Source organism: Callithrix jacchus, chromosome 15 (assembly GCF_049354715.1).
Source record: "Callithrix jacchus isolate 240 chromosome 15, calJac240_pri, whole genome shotgun sequence".
Taxonomy (NCBI): Eukaryota; Metazoa; Chordata; class Mammalia; order Primates; family Cebidae; genus Callithrix; species Callithrix jacchus.
The window spans coordinates 9,725,144-9,750,975 of record NC_133516.1 but is presented as its reverse complement, the minus strand read 5'-3'; the positions used below and the strand labels follow the sequence as shown (position 1 = coordinate 9,750,975).

At 39.8% G+C, this 25,832-nt stretch overlaps 1 protein-coding gene and 1 pseudogene across 11 annotated transcripts in view; one reads left to right on the top strand and one right to left on the bottom strand.

Annotated features, from left to right (window-relative positions):
- The window catches only part of FXR1 (FMR1 autosomal homolog 1), an 819,632-nt gene that overhangs the window by 236,638 nt on the left and 557,162 nt on the right, over positions 1–25,832 (bottom strand). The window lies entirely within an intron of this gene.
- LOC100407138 (3-mercaptopyruvate sulfurtransferase pseudogene) lies at positions 17,151–19,346 on the top strand (annotated as a pseudogene).

Here is a 25,832-nt window from a genome sequence, read left to right as displayed (position 1 = left end):
GCTCGGTACTTCTCTTATTATTCCTAACACTCAGTATTATTATTGGTAATAATAAGCATAACTGCTGTTTACTAGGCATTTACTATACTCTGGGTACTATTCTAAGTATTAAACAAATTTAGGCATTTATGCCTAAAAAAACCATATGAAATGGGAACCATTACAATCCTTAGATTATAGATGGAGAAAAAGACATGGAAAAGCGTAGGAACTTTTTCAGTCACAAAGCAAATCCATGGCAGAGTGGGGTTTGAACCTGGCAGAACAGCTTACAACCTTTCTCTTGGCCACTATGTTATGCTGACTTCTTGGCTGTATTTAACTCGCTTGATTGCTCCCTGCTGAAAACGCTTTTTAAACTTGGCTTTTGGGACACCACGCTTCCCTGGATTTTCTCCTATCTTCTTGGCTGTTCATTTTCAGCCTTCTGGACTGTTCTCTCCTGCTGGCTTTCCTAAATCGTGACATCAGAGAGCCCCACAACCAAGTCTTCCCTTTCTCTCTGTTCCCTCCTTTGGTGATCTCCTTACAAATCTCATGGTATTAAGTAATTAAGTAATGCGAAGTCCGACAACTCCCAAATGTTTACCTTCAAACCGACCTTTCTGTGAAACTAGCCTTGAATATCCGAATGCTCACTTGACCTCTCTACCTTGAGACATGAGCATCTCAAACTGAACCGAATCAAACTGAACCGCAGAGCTCTCCCCACTTTTACTCCAAAGCAGCTTTCCTTCTCAGTTAAGGGCAACTCTATTCCTGAGGAGTTATTAGGCTTAAAACTTCAGTGTCTTTCTCGACTTTTCTCTTTTTCTTATACCCTGTATCTTGTCCATTAGCACATCTTGTGGACTCTACCTTCAAAGTATACCCAGAACTCAACTGTTTTTCAAAATCTCCATGGCACTGTGCCAGTCCACCCCGCTGTCAGTTCTCCCTGGATTATTGCATTAAGGCACTAACTTCTATCTCCCTACTTCTCCCCTTGTCCCTTGACAGTCCAGCCAACTCAGCAACCAGTCATCTCGCTTAAATGAAACTAAGACCACGTCACCTCTCTGAATCTTGTAATGGTTTCTCATTTCACACAGAACAAATACCAAAGCCATTATAATGGTCTATAAGGCCGCACACAATCTGACCCCTATCATCTCTGACCTTATCTGCTATTATTCTGCTTCTTGCTCATTCTGATCCCACACCATAGAGCTTTCTGCTCTTCCTTGAATGTTCCAGGATACTGTGGCCTCTATATCAATTTCTTCCTTTTCCTGGAACGTTTTCCTCCCAAATGTCAGCAAAGCTTTCTTCCTCTTTCCTTCAAGAATAAATTCAAATGTCCACCTTTCAGGAGGCGTTCCCTGACTGCCCTATTTTTATTATACCCCAATATTTTAAATCCCCTTTCTCTGCTTTATTATTTGTCAAATTATATGTTTTACTTACTTGCCCTTGTTTATTTTTATCTTCCCAATAAAAATGTTTCATAGGCAGTGAGTTTTGCCTATTTTGTACATTGCTGTTCCCAGAACCCAGAACGTTGTCTGGCACATTGTAGAAAAATTATCTGTCCCTAGAAGAGGAATTTCAGAGGTTAAAGAAGCTTCAGGCTGCATTCTTCCTTGCATATGCCTTGTGTGAGAAAGCACAGTTGGCATCTTGATGTTCTCATAAGGAGTAAAAAAAACTTTTTGGAAAACTTCCAGCAAAGTTTTCCTTGCTTTTCATTGTCCAGATTTCTGACCTATCACTGGAGGGAAAACGGGCTGAAATTGCTTTTAGTTCAGTCAGATTCATCCCTAGCATGCAGGGTGGGTCAGCTCTCTTGAGGAATACAGGAGGTGTAGGAAGGAGCAACATTGAAGAAATCAGGGTTGTGGAGGGCGGAAACCCTGTGCCGGCAGCCAGTGTCCATTACAGACATCTGGAAGTGAGGGGCTGGGTGCAAGGTTAAAAGCACTCATTTCCTCACATCTTTATCAACACTGAACCTTTGTAATTAAAAAAAAAAAGAGACGGATCTGACGACTGGAAAAATCATATAGCATTCTGCTTGAATTTTCATCAATCTGACCGCTGCTGAGGTAAAGCACGTTTTTATTTGTTGACTAAACATTTGTGTTTTCTCTTTCTTTAATTGCCTGGTCATATTCCTTGCCCTCTTGACCGATTCATCTCTGTCGGGTTCACTTTTTCTTGTTAATTATTAGGAGTTATTTACATATCCTATAAATAATCTATGCAATCATTTGTTTCTATATAGCAAATATTTTATGCCGGTCTATTTCTTGTCATTTAGTTCTGTTTATTGATTTTTATTGTGTCATACTTGGATTTTTAATTTGAGGTTTTAAAATCAATTAATCCTTTGATTTTAGCTTCTGGGTTTTGCCTTAACAGGGCTTGTCCTACTCCAATATTGTAAGAATATTTTTCTATATTTAATGATTTAAAATACAATATTTTTGATATCTTGAATTCAATTTTCTGGACTCTACATTGTTTCATTTATTTTTGTGCTTATTTCTTTGCCCCCATCCAGGCAAACAAATACCAGGCTCTTTTAATATGTTAGTATGCCCTGATATTTTCAGAGGTTTTAGAAGACATTTTACTCTCCTTTTTCTTTTCTTTCTTGATTATTCTCACCTCCAGATATATTTCAGAATTAACTTTTAAGTTTTTATTTGGTATTGCATTGAATTACAGATTAATTTGAGGAGAATTTCCAGCTTTACTCTATTGAGTTACTCTATGTATGACTTGGGCTAGATTCTTCATATAGGTGTAGGAATTAGTTAAATTAAAAAGCACCTTAAACTACATATGGAACCAAAAAAGAGCCCACATAGCCAAGACTAAAAAAAAAAAAACAAAGCTGGAGGCAACATGCTACTTGACTTTAAACTATATTACAAGGCTACTATAATCAAAACAGCATGGTACTGGTACCAAAACAGAAATAGACCAATGGAACAGAGCAGAGGCCTCAGAATGAATGCCACACAACTGCAGCCATCTGATCTTTGACAAATCTGACAAAAACAAGCAATGGGGAAAGGATTCCCTATTTAATAAATGGTGGAATGGTAATAAGGTGCCATATGCAGAAAGCTGAAACTGGATCCCTTCCTTGCACCTTATACAAAAATTAACTTCAAATGTATTAAAGATTTAAACATAAGACCTAACACTATTAAAAACTCTAGAAGAAAATCCAGGAAATACCATCCAGGACATAGGCATGGGCAAGGACTTCATGACTAAAACACCAAAAGCAATGGCAACAAAAGCCAAAATAGACAAGTGGGATCTAATTAAACTTAAGAGCTTCTGCACAGAAAAAGAAACTATCAATAGAGTGAACTGGCCCAACAGAATGGGAAAAAAATTTTGTAATCTACCCATCAGACAAAGGGCTAATATCCAGAATCTACAGACAACTTAAATTTACAAGAAAAAGACAAACAACCCCATGAAAAAGTGGGCAAAGGATATGAATAGACATTTTTCAAAAGAAGACATTTATGCAGCCAACAAACATATGAAAAAATGCTCATCATTACTGGTCATTAGATAAATACAAATCAAAACCACATTTCAATACCACCTCATGCCAGTTAGAATGGTGATCATTAAAAAATCAGGAGACAACAGATGCTGGAGAGGATGTGGAGAAATAGGAATGCTTTTTCACTGTTGGTGGGAGTGTAAATTAGTTCAACCATTGTGGAACACAGTGTGGCAATTCCTCAAGGATCTAGAAATAGAAATACCATTTGACCCAGCAATCCCATTGCTGGGTATATACCCAAAGGATTATAAATAATTCTATTGTAAAGACGCATGCACATGTATGTTTATTGAGGCACTGTCCTTAATAGCAAAGACTTGGAACCAACCCAAATGCCCATCAATGATAAACTGGATAAAGAAAATGTGGCACATATACACCATGGAATACTGTGCAGCCATAAAAAAAGAATGAGTTCCTGTCCTTTGCAGGGACATGGATGAAACTGGAGACCATCATTCTCAGCAAACTGACACAAGATCAGAAAACCAAACACCACATATTCTCACTCATAAGTGGGTGTTGAACAATGAGAACACATGGACACAGGGAGGGGAGCATCACACACTGGGGCATGTGGGGTGGGGGACTAGGGGAGGGATAGCAGGGGGTGGGGGGATTGGGAAGGGACAGCATTAGGAGAAATATCTCATGTAGATGACAGGGAGATGGATACAGCAAACCACTACCATGGCACGTGTATACCTATGTAACAAACTTGCATGATCTGCACATGTACCCCAGAACATAAAGTATAATAAATAAATTTTTTAAAAAGATGAAGGAATTAAATGATTTTTTTTTTAAATTTTTTATTGGATTATAGGTTTTGGGGTACATGAGCAGAGCATGCAAGACAGTTGCGTAGGTACACACATGGCAGTGTGCTTTGCTTTTCTTCTCCCCTTCACCCACATTTGGCATTTCTCCCCAGGCTATCCCTCCCCACCTCCCCCTCCCACTGGCCCTCCCCTTTTTCCCCCAATAGACCCCAGTGTTTAGTACTCCCCTTTCTGTGTCCATGTGTTCTCATTTTTCATCACCCACCTATGAGTGAGAATATGCGGTGTTTCATTTTCTGTTCTTGTGTCAGTTTGCTGAGGATGATGTTCTCCAGATTCATCCATGTCCCTACAAACGACACAAACTCATCATTTCTGATTGCTGCATAATAAGAATTAAATGATTTTTAAAACTTTGCCCAAGTAGTTAGACTGTATCAGCTATAAGTTTGCTATTGATTTCTAATTTTGTTGCATTAAAGGGATAACATGACCGTGTAATTTGTTTTTCTTTGATATTTATTGAGATTGTTTCCTGAAACATACTTGTAAATTAAAAAAATAAGTAATTCATATGAATTTGATAAATGTGCATCTTCTATTTGTTAGGGGTGTGCGTGTGTGTGTGTGTAATTGAAATCCTATTTATTCTTATTATTTTTTGGATACTTTAATTATCAAATTCTAGGAGATATACTAAATTTTTTCCAATAAGATTATGAATTTAACAATATCACTTGTATTTCTAATAGTTTTTTCATACATATGCCAAAGCTCCATGGTTAGGTACATAAAATTTGTGATTTTTTATATCTTAATGGATTGTTCTGTTTATGTCTTCCTCCTTGTCACACATAACAATTTTTTGGCCCCAAAGTCTAATTTATGTCATATTAAGATTTATTTAATGGGTATTTATGACAATCAGCATCTTTCTGAAACAATTCTGTCCATCCTGTGTTTTAATCATGCTGTGTCATTTCATTTTGGAAGTGTCTCTTGGAAATAGTAAGCAGTTAAATATATATATATATATATTTTTTTTTTTGAGATGGAGTCTCGCTCTGTTGCCCAGACTATAGTACGGTGGCACGATCTCGGCTCACTGCAACCCTGCCTCCGGGTTCAAGTAATTAAAAGCTCCTGAGTAGCTGGGATTACATGCGTGCAACACCACACCCGGCTAATTTTTGCATTTTCATTAGAGACAGCATTTCACCATGTTGTCCAGGCTGATCTCAACCACTTGACCTGTCTGCCTCGCCTTCCCAAAGTGCTGGGATTACAGGTGTGAGCTGATAATCTCTGCCTTTTAATAAGAGAGTTAATGTTTTGCACTCATAGTGATTATTAATATGTTTAAACATATTACCACTATTAAATATTTAATATTTATTCTCTTAAAAGTATGTTTTCCCCTAACTCTTCGGGGGGCTGATTGAGTTTTCTCTACTTTTCTCCCCTCCCCAGAGATTTAAAAATTACGTCTTTTATTTCCGTTCCTGTATTGGCTAGCTGTGAATTTTAAAAACTCACTTGTTTAAATGGATATATCTTTCCCTAGTGAAAGACAATAAACCTCAGCACGCTATTACTTTCTCCTTTACCAACGCTGGCTTTACCTTCAAATCATATATTGAATTCATACGGAGTGTCTTTCCACATTCTTAATATTTGTAAAAATTTACAAGACTGTAAGGATTTGTACTTAACCATAAGGTTCACTGGTTTCTTTTCACCTTCTTTTTCCAATATTCAATTTTGTTTTCCTGAAAGCCTTTTTTGATCTGTTTCCTTTGAGTACTTCCTTGAATATTTCTTTCTGAATGGACTTCCTAACATGCCTTCATTTTGCTCTCACATGTGAATGCTCATTTGGCTGCATTTAGAATTACACAAAGATTGAGAAGGTAACATTTGAGCAAAGACTTGAAGATGGCGAGGGTGGGAGCTGCAGAGATATTGGGGAAGAGAGTCTAAGCAAAGGGAACAGCAAGTGCAAAAGCCCCCAGAGCAGGAGCATGCTGGGTTTACTCTTGGAATAACTACAAGTATAAGAAGTTAAGATCTGTCTTTCCAATCAGCCTGTAAACTTTAGGATGACTTATGTTTTATTTTCAACTGTACACACTGCACCTACCATAGCATTTAGCATATAACATGTATGAATCACCCAAAATTGAAACCAAAGTCCTAGATTATTCCATCTGAGTTTAGTATTAATCTATGGTAATAGCAATAGTAATGATAAAGAGAACACAGCCATCTCTTTCAGCATGGCGAGCTATACAAAGCACTGAGCCAGGAAAATGTTTCCACTACTTACTTGTTTGCTGTGCACTCTTACATAAGTTGCTCACCCTTTCTGAATCATAAGTAGAGGCAATAGTACCCTGCTGCTTAGCCCACAGAACTATCATTTAAAAATCACAAATGTAAGCAATTCGCAAACTATCATGATTAAAATGTCAGGCAGTTATATATTTGTCATAAATATTAATATGAAATACATTTTTTAAAACAAAAATAAAATTGGCTTTTGAGAAATTTTATTGTAATTTCCTTCTAGAGTTGAGAGTACTTTAGACATGGTATGTGCTCAGTAAAATTTGTTTAATAGCTGCTTAGTAAAATTCGTTGAAAGAACATTAGAGAATATTCCCACCATGAAAACATAGAACTAGCTCCATTTTCCAGATTTCTAGGTTCCCTTTTTATATGATAAGTGAAAATTTTCTCACATTTATTTATCTGTGAAATCAAATGTAACTTTATTTCACTTTCAAATTAACTTTATTTTTTAAATTGAATGGTAAAAAGAACACTCTACTGTCAACATGTAACCTACCTCTCACCCCACCTCCACACAACTGGAATTGTTCCTTAAAAATGCACCTCTTGGCCAGGTGCTGTGGCTCACGCCTGTAATCCCAGAACTTTGGGAGGCCAAGGTGGGCAGATCATGAGGTCAGGAGTTTGAGTCCAGCCTAGCCAATATGGTGAAACCCTGTCTCTACAAAAAATACAAAAAACAGCTGGGCATGGTGGTGCAAACCTGTAGTCCCAGCTACTCAGGAGGCTGAGGCAGAAGAATGACTTGAACCTGGGAGGCGGAGGTTGCAGTGAGCCAAGATTGCGCCACTGCACTGCAGCCTGGGCAACAGAGTGAGACTCTGTCTCAAAAAAAAAAAAATAATAATAATCAACTTTTCCCAGTTTCCCAACTCCCATTTGATGCTTCTTACTGGAAATTACATTTGCGATCAACAAACTATAGTTTGCTTCCCTTTAATCTAGTAATAACATTCTGTATAAATGAAAAAGACCTAAAATCATCCACAAGGAGAACAAGAACACATCTTCCTGCAGCAATTATTTTTCCAGATTATTTTAGAGGGTACAATACTCTTTAATGAAATACGCCTTAGAGTTTCACTTCATATATTAGAAGGTCTGAATGGAGAGCTTTACATGAGGAATGAAAACGTGGCAGGGATTTCAGATTGGCATCATCTGACAGGCACTTGACGGGCAAAAACAAAAACAAACACGTCTTAAAGGAAACATGAAGAGTTGACGAATCATCAATATTCTTTCTAAAATCCATTTCTAAGCATTTATCATTCATCTCTCAAGTCTTCAATTTACATTACATGAAGTAGAGCTTGCTGGTACTTCACATAGCTTAAAATCCTAAGAACTGTAAAATTCTCTGTGGGGAGCAATTATACTAAATGGATGGCCCTGTGAAAAGAGCAGTTAGTTACTGCCTCATTGATTTCGTATCTGACCACTAAAACCACCAGGCTGAGGTCTTCATCTTTCCCACGTACCATTTCCCTCGCAGGTGTTTATAGTATTTTCTCTTTAAAAGCGAAAAGTATTCCCAGATTTTGTAATTGCTACATTTCAATTAAAGACACAGGGCCTAACGGTGGCGGTAAACCTCTCAAAGGCAATACCAGTTGATGAGTGAATGTATCGCCACCCAGGTTCAAGTCATTCTTCTGCCTCAGCCTCCTGAGTAGCTGGGACTGCAGGTTTGCACCACCAGGCCCAGCTGATTTTTGTATTTTTTGTAGAGACAGGGTTTCACCATATTGGCTAGGCTGGACTGAACAAAAAGTACAGTATTAAGTGTCATAATACCATCGGCTTACCATGTCCCTGCGTGGAAATCCAGAAATGCTCTCTATGTTGGGTGTCTTTAAGACGATGCCACTTGTGAGACTGCCATGGTTCCGTTGGGGGTCACAGGTGGAAGGACTCCAGCTAGACCAAACCCTGGAGTCTTAACTCTCGGAACCTGAGGTGGGCAGAGGAGGTGCTTCATGAGGAAAGGAAGCAAATCCAAAGGCGGGCAGGGGCCGAGGAGCAGAACCACTGTGGGAAGTGAGGCTGGCACAAGAAGACCTGCCCCTCTGGCCTGTTTTTATTTTCTCAGTTTTGACAGATACAAAGATACAAAAAACAGTTCGCTTTCCTCTTCACTCTGATTTTGGAAAAACGGTAGCAGGACTGCCATAAAGCGGCAGTTTGCATTCAACCTGGGGGAGGAGACGGGTGGGCGGGACGCGGGTGATGGAGCAGCTTATGCTCCTCACCCCACTGGGAGGGCCAGGGCCAGTAGGCTGTTTCCAAGAGGCCGTGATGCCTGATCTTGTGATAAAAAATGAAAATAATTGGAAATTCAGAGTTTTAAAAAATATAAACTCTCCTGTTAAGTGATATTTTTTAACTCTCTGCAGGATGATAGTGCATGTGTCAAATGCACATAGTTTTGGACTAGATCCTGGACCTACGCCACAAGTTTGCGACCTCTCTAAGGCTAGTAATTCTGTCATTTTAGGTAAGGTGAGTGCCACCTATCTCCAACAACAAAACTGTAACTGCAACACTATCTTCCTCCTCCATTAGCCAATACTTTTATACGTACTATTTTGAGCAGAAGACAGGAACACCCACTTAAAACAGAGACCTGAACTTAGAAGCACAGAAGGTAAAAAACCAAGGCTTGTTGCATGAAAACCTACGAAGAACATCTAGTACAATTCCTCTCTGATTATTACTTTATAAATATAATTCTCCTTATCTCTTTGTCAAATATGGCCCACATTTGTTTTAAAGTGCTCAAATTTGTCAGAGAGAGACTGTCAGTGTGGTGAGAGAATTCCCTCCTTTGCTCTGCTAGGTCAATTGTTAATCGCATTATAAAACTCCCATCTTCACCCGTTACATTCCTTGTTGCAGCAAAAACAAAATAAGACAAAACGAAACCCCAAACAAACAAAACTTTAATTCAAGTGTAAAATCACACAGACCAATTATTTGGAAAGTAGTATTTAGTAGCACTAGTATTTAGTGACTACCAGTTACAAGAAAAGCTTTTGAAACAGAAAACCCAGGAAACTGTGCAGATGCTGTGGAATACCAAGTAGATCTTGAGTCGCAGGGCACCCACTGCTGCACTGTTAGTAACTCACTCAAAGCGTGAGCTGTAAATCCATAAGCCTGCAGGTTCTTTCTTTCAGAAGAAACAGAACCAGACAACTGACAGGAACATGTTTGTCCAACATTAAGTCAAATTCCGTTTTTCATCTTTTTTTTTTCTCTCTCTCAGCACGCTTTGCTTTTGCCAAGTTGCCAAGACTTTTATTGACATGTCACAGCCTTATGATTCACTGTCAATTTTCTTAGCTTGTATTTTTTTTTCCTTCTACCTCTTTTAAAGGGTTAGAGTGACAAAGGTGGTGGGCTGGACAGGAAGATGATACACGTGCTTCCTGATTTAGCCCATCAAAACAACCATTTTTCAGCCTGTGGCTGCCTATGCACCAGCTCCGCCTGACTGCTTTCTTACCTGGTGTATGACCCTTCAGTTGAAAATTCCAGCAGCGTGCAACTTGTCTTTGGCAAATGAATTGTAAGTATGCCAGCTGCCAGATGTCTTCATTTTTAAAACACCTTCAAAACTGCTTCTGGCACAGTTCCATAAGCAAAACGTGCTAAGCTGTAACTGTAGTTTCCATGCTGTCAGAAAAAAAAAAAAACAAAACAAGAAAACAAAACAAGAGGGAGTGATGGGAGCAGACGGAAGCAAGAGAAGAATGTATTGCCTTCACATCTTGAAAAAGAGCATGAAATGAAGGTAAAAACGGGCTACCCTTATCTGTAAGTATTTGGATGAATATGTATCAGTGGCCTATGATATGTCCAATACGTACACTAATAGCTTCAACAATATGATACTTTTAAATACTATAGTTTTATGAGTCCAACAAAATAATGATAATATATTTTCCTGAAAATGAGAACTTTTGGCTCTGGAAATAATAAGTAAATGTAAGGCTAGGAAGAGCTATAAAAAATTAAGGTATCTTTTTCACTTTCAGCAAAGCAAATTTTTCTTACTGACAAAAGGAGAATTTTAAAGCGAGGGATGAAAGAAGGAGCTTTCAGATGCCAGGGGTTGGCCCTCAATGTCCATTCTGTTCAAAGTCTTCCTCAAAACTTTTTAATGATTAAATGATTAAGCAATACACTACAAGGGGACAAATTTAGAGAATAAGTGCTTTATCTACATTTAGATTGACTGACATACCTAAAAATCTGCGATGTTCACATAACATGGAGGTAGCTGAAGCCCAGAGATGGATATAACTTAAATCAGATGATACAAGTCAATCAGAATTAGTGAGAAAATAGTGATCCTGAATTTGAACGTGACATCTATAAAATAAAAACAGATATTAACATTTGAGCCTAGAAAAAAGTCAGATATGGCAATCTAAGTTCTAATTAATTCAAAAAGAATCACTTCAATCAGTATCTTTCAACAGCTTTCATGATAGAAACGGACACATCATGTATGAACTACAAAATAGAAAAAAGAGGTAAACTGAGGAGCAAGGGAAAGAAAAACAACACATGCCAGCGAAAGACCTGGTACAGTGATTCTCAATCGGAAGGTCTGTGGAAAAGAAGCATGCTTTAAACACAGGGAGCAGCACTGGGCTTGGATATATGCCACCGGCAAAACCATGAAAAAGGAGAGTTTACTTTTCTAGGTTTCAATCCTATGGTCTTCATGGAAATCTTTCAATTTAATCATGTGTTCTCTGTACACGGTTTTCATTTTCCCACCTCTGTGGATGATAATAGCATAAGCTATTTTTCTTTTAAACTGCCTTTACCATTCATTCCTGTTTATTGAATTTCTGTTCATCTTTTAAGAATTGGCTCAAATGCAATCACCTCCATGAACTTTTCCCAATATCCTCTGCATTCATGGAAAGAAATCTCTTTCCTAGGTAATTCCCATAGCATTGCCTTTTACTGTCTATGGTCTTATCTGTCTCTCTGTCTAGACTGTGGACACCTTGAGGACTGAAATTATGTCATGTAAGTTCTTAAAATTGCAAAATGCCTAGTATACCATGCACATTTTAACCCCTTAGTAAATGTCAGAACTGGATGCCTGTTAGCTTTCCGTCTATCCACATTGCCCTCGTCCTGTCCTCTTTCTGCAACAGATTACATAGTAGGCCTCTTCATTCATTAAGCCTAACTCCTCGGTAGATTTTATTTTTATTTCACTTGTTCTGTTGGGTCCACTATTAATCTGTGGACTCATGAACATTATAACAGATCATATGAAATGTAACTTCCAAGTAACGTACATTGAATTTTAAAAGGAGTGAGGATCTTAATTTAAACAACAGTGGGGTAGGTTATAGGGATACATTTTCTGGGTCTTTCAGTGCTCTCGTTCACACCCTAGAATAAATACACGTAGATCTATGTGTGAACATATATAAAGAAAAGAAATATTGACAGAAATGGAAGGAATAATAAAACAAACTTCAAAAAATGAACTAAAGATTAATTGAATACCAAAACAATTTGCAAACCAAGAAGTATTAAAAATCCAACCCCTATAAGTTTCCCCCAAACAGAGAAGGAAACTTGTTTCTTAAAACCAGTGGCCCCTTTTTAATAGTCAAGCCACACTTTAATTTGGTTCCAAGTCTCCCAGAAGAGCTTGAGCACATCACCCAGAAACCTCTTAAAAATTGCCAAAAGGAATCTGGCCTGAGCTTTGTGAATGCTGCTCTAACTGATGGGACTGAAGGAGAACCTTGGCAGCAGTAGGAAGGAAAAAAGACACCCAGAAATTAAAATTGAAGTTAATTATAGTACTTACAGATCTCCCCCCAGACCTGACTCTTGGTGTTCAACAAAGAAAAAAAGCTCTCAATTCAACTTCAACATGACAATGCCATCACTACACCTAAGCCTGTTCTTGGGGGATTGGGAAGGGGAGGGGGAAGACTTGAACTTGCTCATGTCATTATATCATTACAGCTGTTCGGGAGAACCAGGCTTGTTGACAGTATTTCTTTAACTACGGCGAGTGATGACAAATAAATTGAGAATGATATTTCTCATGTCCAAGTGGACAGATTTTTTTTTTCAAATATTCATAAACTTGACTTCGGTTTTATTCCTCCCAAATTTTTGGTGTACTCTGTGCTTGGAATATTGATTCATGTGACTAGTAAATAAACAATGCTTGTCTTACAAATCTTTATCAGATTTTTTTTCCTTTAATTTTGTACAGCTCAGGGTCTGGTAATCCAGATTAGGGAGGTAACTTTTACCTCCCTCCAGCTCTTACCTGGGGCAATTTGCCTGTTCTCTGTTCTATAAGTCTGTGCTTCCTCATCTATAGAATGAAGACAATTATACCTGCTTCATACCACTGCTATGTGACCCTCTAGAAATTTTCTCAGACTGGGCACAGTGGTGCATATCTGTGGGAGGCCGCGGTGGGAGGATTGTTTGAGCCTAGGAGTTCAAGATCAGGCTGGGCAACACAGCAAGACCCTGTCGCTATAACAAATACAAAAAGTATTAGCCAGGCACAGTAGCTTGTGCCTATAATTTCAGCTATTTGGAGGGCTGAGGCAGGAGGATCACTGGAGTCCAGGAGTTCAAGGCTGTAGTGGGATGTGATCACACTACTGCACTCCAGCTTGAGTGACAGACAGAGACATTGTCTCAAAAAATTTTTTTAAGTCAATATATTTTCATTTATAAAATAGGCAAAGTAGGCTGGGCGTGGTGGCTCGAGCCTGTAATCCCAGCACTTTGGGAGGCCGAGGCGGGTGGATCACGAGGTCAAGAGATCAAGACCATCCTGGTCAACATGGTGAAACCTCATCTCTACTAAAAAAATACAAAAAATTAGCCGGGTATGGTGGCGCGTGCCTGTAATCCCAGCTACTCGGGAGGCTGAGGCAGGAGAATTGCCTGAACCCAGGAGGCGGAGATTGTGGTGAACCGAGATCGCGCCATTGCACTCCAGCCTGGGTAACAAGAGCGAAACTCCGTCTCAAAAAAAAAAACAGGCAAAGTGACATATATTTATGATAGGGAACTTTAGCTATCTGTACATATATTTATCAAATGTTCTATAAATTGATAGAATAATTTGATAAATAATTGGTTTGACTTATTTCCGATTATATCACTTGAAAAAGCTTAGGAAATAATATCATTTGTAACTTTATTCTGTCTCCTCAAAATGAACTGATTAAAAAAGTGTTACGAAGCAAAGTGATCTAAGCAATGGTGAACATACAATATTCTAGATCTATGCAATAAGAAATATGGTCTGTAAATTTGTTTCTTTGTAGATTATGGATATTAGCCCTTTGTCAGATGGATAGAATGAAAAAATTTTCTCCCATTCTGTAGGTTGCCTGTTCACTCTGGTGATAGTTTCTTTTGCTGTGCAGAAGCTCTTTAATTTATTTAGATCCCATTTGTCAATTATGGCTTTTGTTGCCATTGCTTTGGGTGTTTTAGTCATCAACTCTTTGCCCATGCCTATGTCCTGAATGGTATTGTTTAGGTTTTCTTCAAGGGTGTTTATGGTTTTAGGTCTTACGTTTAAGTCTTTAATCCATCTTGAGTTAATTTTTTATAAGGTGTAAGGAAGGGGTCCAGTTTCAGTTTTCTGCATATGGCTAGCCAGTTTTCCCAACACCATTTATTAACTAGGGAATCCTTTCCCCATTGCTTGTTTTTGTCTGGTTTGTCCATTTTTGCACATTGATTTTGTATCCTGAGACTTTGCTGAAGTTGCTTATCAGCTTAAGGAGATTTTGGGCTGAGAAGATGGGGTTTTCTAAATATGCAATCAGTCATCCGCAAACAGAGACAATTTAACTTCTTCTCTTCCTATTTGAATACCCTTTATTTCTTTCTCTTGCCTCATTGCCCTGGCCAGAACTTCCAATACTATGTTGAATAGGAGTGGTGAGAGAGGGCATCCTTGTCTTGTGCTGGTTTTCAAAGGGAATGCTTCCAGCTTTTGCCTATTCAGTATGATATTGGCTGTGGGTTTGTCATAAATAGCTCTTAATATTTTGAGACACATTCCATCAATACCTAGTTCATTGAGAGTTTTTAGCATAAAGGTATGTTGAATTTTATCAGAGGCCTTTTCTGCATCTATTGAGATAATCACGTGGCTTCTGTCATTGGTTCTGATTATGTGATGGATTACATTTATTGATTTGCATATGTTGAACCAGCTTTGCATCTCAGGGATGAAGCCAACTTGCACATCGTGGATAAGCTTTTTGATGGGCTGCAGGATTCAATTTGCCAGTATTTTATTGAGGATTTTCGCATCGATTTTCATCAGGGATGTTGGCCTGAAATTTTCTTTTTTTGTTGTGTCTCTGCCAGGTTTTGGTATCAGGATGATGCTGGCCTCATAAAGAAGTTAGGGAAAAGTCTTGCTTTTTCTATTGTTTGGAATAGTTTTAGAAGTAATGGTACCAGCTCCTCTTTGTACCTCTGGTAGAATTTGGCTGTGAACCCAGCTGGTCCTGGGCTTCGTTTGCTTCATAGGTTATTAATTACTGCCTCAATTTCAGAACTTGTTGTTGTTCTATTCAGGACTTTGACTTCATCCTGGTTTAATCTTGGGAGGGTGTATGTGTCCAGGAATGTATCCCTTTCTTCTAGATTTTTCTAGTTTGTTTGCATACAGGTGTTCATAGTATTCTCAGATGGTAGTTTGTATTTCCGTGGGATCAGGGGTGATATTCCCTTTATCATTTTTTATTGTGTCTATTTGATTCTCTCTATTTTCTTCTTTATTAGTCTGGCTAATGGTTTATCTATTTTGCTGATCTTTAAAAAAACCCAGCTGTTCAATTCATTGATTTTTTTGAAGGGCTTTTTGTGTCTTTGTCTCCTTCAGGTCTGCTCTGATCTTAGTTATTTCTTGTCTTCTGCTAGCTTTTGAATTTCTTTGCTCTTGCTTCTCTAGTTCTTTTCATTGTAATGTTAGGGTGTCAATTTTATATCTTTTCTGCTTTCTCCTGTGGGTATTTAGTGCTACAAATTTACCTCTACACACTGCCTTACCTGTGCCCAAAAGATTCTGATATATTGTGTCTTTGTTCTCATTGGTTACAAATAATCTCTTGATTTCTGCCTTGATTTAATTATTTACACAATTATTTATCTATTCAGGAATAGACTGTTCTGCTCCCATGTAGTTGTGTGGTTTGGAGTCAGTTTCTTAATCCTGAGTCATAACTTGATTGCACTGTGATCTGAGAGACTGTTATGATTTCTGTTCTTTTGCATTTGCTGAGGAGTGTTTTACTTCCAATTATGTGGTCAATTTTAGAATAAGTGTGATGTGATACTGAGAAGAATGTATATTCTGTTGATCTGGGGTGGAGAGTTATGTAGATATCTATTAGTTCTGCTTGGTCCAGAGCTGAGTTCAAGTCCTGAATATTCTTGTTAATTTTCTGTCTATCGATCTGTCTAATACTGACAGTGGGGTGTTGAAGTCTCCCACTATTATTGTGTGGAGGTCTAAGTCTCTTTGTAGGTCTCTAAGAACTTTTGAATTTATCATTTTATGAATCTGGATGCTTCTGTATTGGGTGCATATATATTTAGGAGGTTAGCTCTTCTTGTTGCATTGATCCTATTACATAGGTATCTGGTACCTATGTAATGCTCTTTTTTGCTTTTTTGATCTTTGTTTATTTAAAATCCATTTTATCAGAGACTAGGATTGCAACCCCTGCTTTTTTTACTTTCTTTTTGCTTGGTATATGTTCCTCCATTCCTTTATTTTGAGCCTATGTGTGTCTTTGCATGTGAGATGAGTCTCCTGAATATGGCACACCCGTGGATCTTTATCCAATTTGCCAGTCTGTGTCTTTTAATTGGGGCATTTAGTCCATTTATATTTAAGGTAAATATTGTTATGTGTGAATGTGATTATGATGGTAGCTGGTTATTCTGTCCATTAGTTAATGCAGTTTCTTTACCATGTCGATGGTCTTTATAATTTGGTATGTTTTGCAGTAGCTGGGACTGGTTTTTCCTTTCCACATTTAGTGCTCCCCTCAGGAGCTTTTTAAAGGCAGGCCTGGTGTTGACAAAATCTCTCAGCATTTGCTTGTCTATAAAGGATTTTATTTCTCCTTTGCGTTTGAGGCTTAGTTTGGCTAGATCTGAAATTGATTGAAAATTCTTTTAAGAATGTTAATATTGGCCCCCACTCTCTCCTGGCTTGTAGGGTATTTGCAGAGAGATCTGCTGTTAGTTTGATGGGCTTCCCTTTGTGGGCAACCCGACCTTTCTCTCTGGTTGCTCTTAATATTTTTTCCTTCATTTCAACCTTGGTGAATCTGATGATTATGTTTCTTGGGGTTGCTCTTCTCGAGGAGTATCTTTGTGGTCTTCTCTGTATTTTCTGAATTTCAATGTTGACCTGTCTTGCTAGATTGGGGAAGTTCTCCTGGATAATATCCTAAAGAGTGTTTTCCAACTTGGTCCCATTCTCCCCATCACTTTCAGATACACCAATCAAAGGTAGGTTTGGTCTTTACACGTAGTCCCATATTTCTTGTAGACTTTCTTTGTTTCTTTTCATTCTTTTTTCTCTAATCTTGTCTTCATGCTTTATTTCATTAAGTTTACAAGGAAAAAAAACATCAAAAAGTGGGCAAAGGATATACCTCATGCTGGGCAGCCCATGCAGCTGCTGGATGCCTCCTGGTACCTGCCGAAACTGGGGTGCGAAGCCCAACGCGAGTTTGAGGAGTGCCACATCCCCGACACCGCCTTCTTGGACATCGACCAGTGCAGCGACTGCACCTTGCCCTACGACCACATGCTGCCCTGCACCGAGCACTTCGCAAAGTATGCGGGCCGCCTGGGCATGGGCGCAGCCACCCACGTCATGATCTACGACGCCAGTGACCAGGGCCTCTACTTCGCTCCGCGAGTCTGGTGGATGTTCCATGCCTTCAGCCACTGCGCCGTGTCACTGCTGGATGGTGGCTTCTGCCACTGGCTGCGCCAGGACCTCCTGCTCAGCTCCGGTAAGAGCCACCCTGTGCCCACCACATTCATCGCTCAGCTGGACCCCGCCTTCATCAAGACCTATGAAAACATCAAGGAGAACTTGGAATCCCAGCGCTTCCAGGTGGTGAACTGCTGAGCCGCCGGCAGGTTCTGCGGCACCGAGCCGGAGCCTCGAGATGGCATTGAACCTGGCCACATCCCGGGGACTGTGAACATCCCCTTTACAGACTTCCTGACCCAGGAGGGGCTGGAGAAGAGCCCTGAGGACATCCGCCATCTGTTCCCGGAGAAGAACGTGGACCTGGCCAAGCCACTAGTGGCCACATGTGGATCTGGCGTCACAGCCTGCCACGCAGTGCTAGGGGCCTACCTCTGCGGTAAGCCTGACGTGCCCATCTATGATGGCTCCTGGGTAGAATGGTACATGCCTGCCCAGCCTGAGGATGTCATCTCAGAGGGCCGGGGGAAGACCCACTGAGGCTGGGCAGGACACAGGAAAGCTCGGATGATGCCAGCCTCCAGCAATGCCTGGCCTGGTAGCTCTGGCTCTGCTTTAACCGAGAAAGTCTTTCTTCATTCAACTCAAGTAGCTTTTGGGGTGACATCCCAGAGGCCAGAAATTCCATTGACTTGTTGGCTGCCAGTGGGGGCTGGAGGAAAGGCGGGGGCAAGCACTGGAAGAGAGAGGCCGCAACTCCGAGCTGCCCATGTGCTGCTGAGCTGGGGCCCCACCTCTTTTCTGTTTTATTTTTGAGAAAATAAAACAACCAAGTGCTAAAAAAATAAAATAAAATAAGGTAGGTTTGGTCTTTATACATAGTCCCATATTTCTTGTAAACTTTGTTTCTTTTCATTCTTTTTTCTCTAATCTTGTCTTCATGCTTTATTTCGTTAAGTTTACAAGAAAAAAACATCAAAAAGTGGGCAAAGGATATGAACAGACACTTCTCAAATGAAGACATTTATGTGGCCAAGAAACATATGGGAAAACAGCTCATCATCACTGGTCATTAGAGAAATGCAAACCAAAACCACAATGAGATACCATCTCACACCAATGAGAATGGCAATCATAAAAAAGTCAGGAAACAACAGATGCTGGAGAGAATGTGGAGAAATATAAATGCTTTTACACTGTTGTTGGGAGTGTAAATTAATTCAGCCATTGTGGAAGACAGTGTGGCAATTCCTCGAGGATCTGGAACTAGAAATACCATTTGACCCAGCAATCCCAATACTGAGTATACTCAATGGATTATAAATCATTCTACTATAAGACACATGCACATGCATGTTTACTGCAGCGCTATTTACAATAGCAAAGACTTGGGACCAACCCAAATGCCCATTAATGTTAGACTAGATAAAGAAAATGTGGGAAAACATATATACCATGGAATACTATGCAGCCACAAAAAGGATGAGTTCATGTCCTTTGCAGGGACATGGATGAAGCTGGAAACCATCATTCGCAGCAAACTGACACAGGAACCGAAAACCAAAAACCACATGCTCTCACTCATAAGTGGGTGTTGAATCATGAGAACACATGGACACAGGGAGGGGCACATCACACACTGGGGCCTCTTAGGGGTTGGGGGGCCTAGGGGAGGGATAGCATTAAGAAAAATACCTAATGTAGATGACAGGTTGATAGGTGCAGCAAGCCACCATGGCATGTGTATACCTATGTAAAAAATCTGCACATTCTGCACATGTATCCCAGAACTTAAAGTATAATAATTTAAAAAAAGTAAAATGAAAATGTGGTCTGAGGGGTAGCAGCATTGTATAACCTGGGAGCTTGTTAGGAAAGCAAATTTCAGGCCCCACCCAGACCTACAGAATTGTAATCTGCATCTCAGTAAGATCACCTGGTGATTAGTGTGTATCTTAATATTTGAGAAGCACTGTTTAGAATTCAGAAAAATTGATTTTTAAAAGTTAAAACACAAAATACAAATTATTCTGTAGACCAAAGATTGATTTTAAGAAGAAAGAGAATCCCAGAGAGAGGCCAAGATGGCTGATTGGAAGTAGCTGAGGTCCATGGCACTCATGGAGATGAATGAAAGGAGCATATGAATTTAGCGCCCTCAACTGAGATATCCAGGTTCTGTCATTGGGACTGACTAGGTAAACAGCTTGACACACGGAGAGTGAAGAGAAGCAGGATTGGGTGACAGCTCAGCTGGGGGCAGCATGGAGCCAAGGGAATCCCCACCCCCAGCCAAGAAAAGTGGTGAGTGATTGTGCCACCCTGTCTTGGAAACCATGCTTCTCTCACAGATCTTTAAAACCCATAGATCAGGAAATCTCCCCATGAGTCCACACCACCAGGGCTTGCGTCTGTTATACGAAGCTGCATGGAGTTTTGGCAGAGCAGCCACTTGGGCACACACAGAGACCCAGGAATTTTGCATACTCCAGCCCTGGGATCAGCAGTGAGGTGGAAGATCCATCTGTGCAGGTTCCTATGAAGGGGTCGGAGTCCTGGGAGGCAAGCGGTGTCATTCTGAGGATCCCACTTCCACAGCCCTGTGTAGGTTGAGACCCACTGGCTTGGAAGTCCAGCTGGCTGATGGGGCAGCAGGCTCTGCCTGAGTCAGGATCAAGTTCCCGGGAGGAGGAGCCACCATCTCTGTGGCTCAGTAGACTCAGTTGTTTCAGCCTGTTGGCTTTGAGGAATACACGCAGTCTGGACAAGGAGGGGTCCCCCACAGTGCAGCACAGCTGCCTTGACAGATCGTGGCTAGACTGCTGCTTTAAGTGGGACACCAATCCATTACTCCTCACTGGGTGACACCTCCCTGAGGGTGCTTCAGTCAACCCAGCAAAGTCTAAAGGCACAGCTCTTATCTTACCCTGGGTCTAACCTCCCAGGGGAAGGGGTGACTACCATCTCTGTGGTTTGGCCAACTCAGCCATTCCAGCCTCCTGGTTTTAGAGAATACAAACTATCCAGACAAGGAAGACCCCCCCCACCCCCCAATCCCCCACTGCAGCACATCTGCTCTACAAAAAGGCAGCCAGACTGCTTCTTTGGGTGAGTCCCTGATCCCATTCCTCCTAACTGGTTGAGACCTCCCATCAGGGGTCTCCAGCCACATCCTACAAGTATGTTAAGGCTGGCAACAAGTCAGTATTCCCCTGGGATGGAGCTTCCAGAGGAAGTAGCAGGCTGCCATCTTTGCTGTTTCACAGCATTCACTGGTGATTCCTCCAGGTACAGGAAAAACTGAGGCAACTAGGATCTGGAGTGGACCCCCAGCAAACCACAGCAGTCCTACAAAAGAATGGCCCCACTGTTAAAAGAAAAACAAATAAGCAGAAAAACACAACAACAACAAAGACCCCACAAAAACCCCATTTGAAGGTCAGCAACCTCAAAGATTGAAGGTAGATAAGCCCATAAAGTGGAGAAGGAATCAATGCAAAAACACTGAAAATTCGAAAAGCTAGAGTGCGTCTTCTCCAAATAAACACAACACCTCTCCAGCAAGGGCACAAAATTGGGCTAAGACTGAGATGGCTGAATTGACCGAAGTAGGCTTCAGAAGATGGGTAACAATGAACTTCACTGAGCTACAGGAGCATGTTGTAACCTAATTCAAAGAAGTTAGGAATTATGATAAAACAATACAGGAGCTGATAGCCAGAATAGCCAGTTTAGAGCATAACATAACTGAACTGAGGGAGCTGAAAAACACAAGAACTTCACAATGCAATCACAAGTATCAATAGCAGAACAGACCAAGTGGAGGAAAGAATCTCAGAGCTTGAAGATTTTCTGAAATAAGACAGCCAGAAAAGAAAAGAAAAAAAGAATGAAAGAAATTTTAAAAACCTCCAAGAAATATGGGATTATATAGAGACTAAATCTAAGACTAACTTGGGTACTTAAAAAAGACAGGGAGAATGGAACCAAGTTGGAAACCATACTTCAGGATATCATCCAGGAGAACTTTCCCAATGTAGCAAGATAGGCAAGCATTCAAATTCAGGAAATACAGAGTGCCACTAAGATCAACCCGAAGACATATATCATGAGATTCTTCAAGGTCAAAATGAAAGATAAAATGTTAAGAATAGCTAGAGAGAAAGACAAGGTCACCTACAAAAGGAAGCACATCAGACTAACAGTGGATCTCTTGGTGGAAACTTTACAAGCCAGAAAAGATTGGGGGTCAATATTCAACATTATTAAATAAAGGAATTTCCAAACCAGAATTTTGTATCTGTCCAAACTAAGCTTCATAAGTGAAGGAGTAATAAGGTCCTTTTTCAGACAGGCAAATGCTGGGGGAATTAGTCACCACCAGGCCTGCCTTGCAAGGAGGAGCAGCCACCATCTTTGTGGTTCAGTAGACAGTTTTTCTCAGCCTGTTGGCTTTGAGGAATACAGGCAGTCTGGACAAGGAGGGGTCCCTCCCTTCCTTCCCTCCCTGAAGAAAGCACTAAATATGGAAAGGAAAAACCATTACCAGCCACTACAAAAACTCCTTGAAGTCCACAGACCAGTGACACTATGAAGCAACCACATAAAAAAGTCTGCAAAATAACCAGCCAGCAATGTGATGACAGGATCAAATTCACACATAACAATATAAACCTGGGCCAGGCACGGTGGCTCAAGCCTGTAGTCCCAGCACTTTGGGAGGCCGAGGCGGGTGGATCACGAGGTCAACAGATCCAGACCATCCTGGTCAACATGGTGAAACCCCGTCTCTACTAAAAATACAAAAAATTAGCTGGGCATGGTGGCGCGTGCCTGTAATCCCAGCTACTCGGGAGGCTGAGGCAGAATTGCCTGAACCCAGGAGGTGGAGGTTGCGGTGAGCCGAGACTGTGCCATTGCACTCCAGCCTGGGTAACAAGAGCAAAACTCCGTCACCAAAAAAAAAAAAACAAACAAACAAAAAAACCCAATATAAACCTTAAATGTAAATGGGCTAACTGTCCAAATTAAAAGGCACAGAATGGCAAGCTGGATAAAGAGCCAAAAAAATAAATAAAATACACAGACCACTAGGCTAGACTAAAAAAGTAAAAAAGAATCAAATAAACACAATCAGAAATGATAAAGAGGGATATCACCAGTGACTTCATAGAAATACAAACAACCATCATAGAATACTATAAGCACCTCTATGCAAATAAACTAGAAAATGTAAAAATGTAGAAGAAATGGACAAATTCCTGGATACATACACCCTCCCAAGACTGAATCAGGAAGAAACCGAATCCCTGAATAGACCAATACTAAGTTCCAAACTTGAGACAGTAATAAATCAACTACCAACCCAAAAAAGCCCAGGACCAGATGGATTCACAGCAGAATTCTAACAAAGGTACGAAGAAGAGCTAGTACCATTTCTACTGAAACTATTCCAAAAAAATTAAAAGGAGGGACTCCTCCCTAACTCATTCTATGAGGTCAACATCATCCTGATACCAAAACCTGGCAGAGATACAACAAAAAAAGAAAACTTCAGGGCAATACCCTTGAAGAACAACAGTGAAAAATCCTCAATAAAATACTGGCAAACTGAATCCAGCAGCACATCAAAAAGCTTATCCACCACAATTAAACTGACTTCATCCCCAAGATGTAAGGTTGGTTTAACATATACCAACCAATCAATCAAAACCACAGTAAGATACCATCTCACACCATTTAGAATGGGGATTATTAAAAAGTCAGGAAACAAAAGATGCTGGTGAGGCTGTGGAGAAATAGGAATGCTTTTACACTGTTGGTGGGAGTATAAATTAGTTCAACCATTGTGGAAGACAGTGTGGTGATTCCTTAGGAATCTAGAACTAGAAATACCATTGACCCAGCAATCTCATTACTAGGTATATACCCAAAGGATTATAAATCATTCTATTATAAAGACACATGTACACGTATATTTACTGTGTTTACTGCTGCACTATTTACAATAGCAAAAATTTGGAACAAACCCAAATGCCCATTGATGTTAGACTAGATATAGAAAATGTAGCACATATACACCATGGAATACTATGCAGTCATAAAAAGAATGAGTTCATGTCCTTTGTTGGGACATGGATGAAGCTGGGAGCCATTATTTTCAGCAAACTAACACAGGAACAGAAAACCAAATGCTGGATGTTCTTACTCATAAGTGGGAGTTGAACAATGAGAACACATGGACACAGGGAGGGGAACATCATATACCAGGGCCTGTCAGAGGGTGGGAGTCAAGGGGAGGGAGAACATTAGGACAAATACCTAATGCAGGTGGGACTTAAAACCTAGATGATGGGTTGATAGGTGCAGCAAACTACCATGGCACATGTATACCTATGTAACAAACCTACATGTTCTGCACATGTATCCCAGAACTTAAAGTAAAATAAAAAAAAGGTATGCAAATCAATAAATGTGTTTCATCACATAAACAGAACTAAAGACAAAAACCACATGATTATCTCAATAGATGCAGAAAAGACCTTCAATAAAATTCAACATCTCTTTATGTTAAAAACTCTCAATAAACTAGGTATTGACGAAATGTACATCAAAACAATTACAGCCTCTGTGACAAACCCATAGCCAATATCATATTGAATGGGCAACAGCTGGAAGTATTCCCCTTGAAAACTGGTACAAGACAAGGAAGGATGCCCTCTCTCACCACTCCTAATCAACACATATTGGAAGTTCTGTCCCAGGCAATCAGGCAATGGAAAGAAATAAATGATATTCAGATAGAAAGAGAGGAAGTCAAATTATCTTTGTTTGCAGATGACATGATCCTATATCTAGAAAACCCTATCATCTCAGCCGCAAAGCTTTTTAAGTGATAAACAACTTCAGCAATTTCTCAGGATAGAAAATCAATGTGCAAACACCTCTAGGATTCTTATACACCCATAACAGGCAGAGAGCCAAATCATGAATGAACTCCCATTTGCAATTGCTACAAAAAGAATAAAATACCTAGGAATACAGCTAACAGGAGACATAAATGACGTCTGCAAGAAGAACCACAAACCACTATCAAAGAAATCAGAGAGGACATATACAAATGAAACAACATTCCATGCTTATGAATAGGAAAAATTAATATTGTGAAAATGGTCATACTGCTCAAAGTAATTTATGGATTCAAAGCTATTTCCATTCAACTACCACTGACATTCTTCACAGAATTAGAAAAAACTTTCTTAAAATCATGCAATTTAAAAAGAGCCCAAATAACCAAGACAATCCTATGTGAAAAGAACAAAGCTGGAGGCATCATGCTACCCAACTTTAAACTATGCTACAAGGCTACAGTAACCAAAACAGCATGGTACTGGTATGAGAACAGACACATAAAACAATGAAACAAAATAGGGAACTCAGAAATAAGACTATACACCTACAACCATCTGAGCTTTGACAGATTTAACAAAAACAAGCAATGGGGAAAATCTATTTTATAAATGGCTAGCCATATGCAGAAAATTGAAGCTGTACTATTTCTTTACACCATATACAGAAATTAACTCAAGATGGATTAAAGATTTAAGTGTAAAACCCAAAACTGAAAAAACTCTAGAAGAAAATTGAGGCATGAATAGACACTTCTCAAAGGGAGACATATGTGTGGCCAAGAAACATGAAAAAAAGCTCAACATCACTGATCATTTGAGAAATGCAAATCAAAACCACAATGAGATACCATTTCATGCCAGTCAGAATGGCTATTACTAAGAAGTCAAAAAGAACAGATGTTGGTGAGGTTGTGAAGGAAAAGTAACACTTTTACACTTTTGGTGGGAATGTAAATTAGTTTAACCATTGTGGAAGACAGTGTGGTGATTCCTCAAAGACCTAGAGGCAGAAATATCATTTGACCCAGCAATCCTATTACTAGGTATATACCCAAAGGAATATAAATAATTCTATTATAAAGATACATGCACGCATATGTTCATTGCAACACTATTCACAATAGCAAAGACATGGAATTAACCCAAACACCCAGTAATGACAGATTGGATAAAGAAAAATGTGCTACATAAATGACATGGAATACTTTGCACCA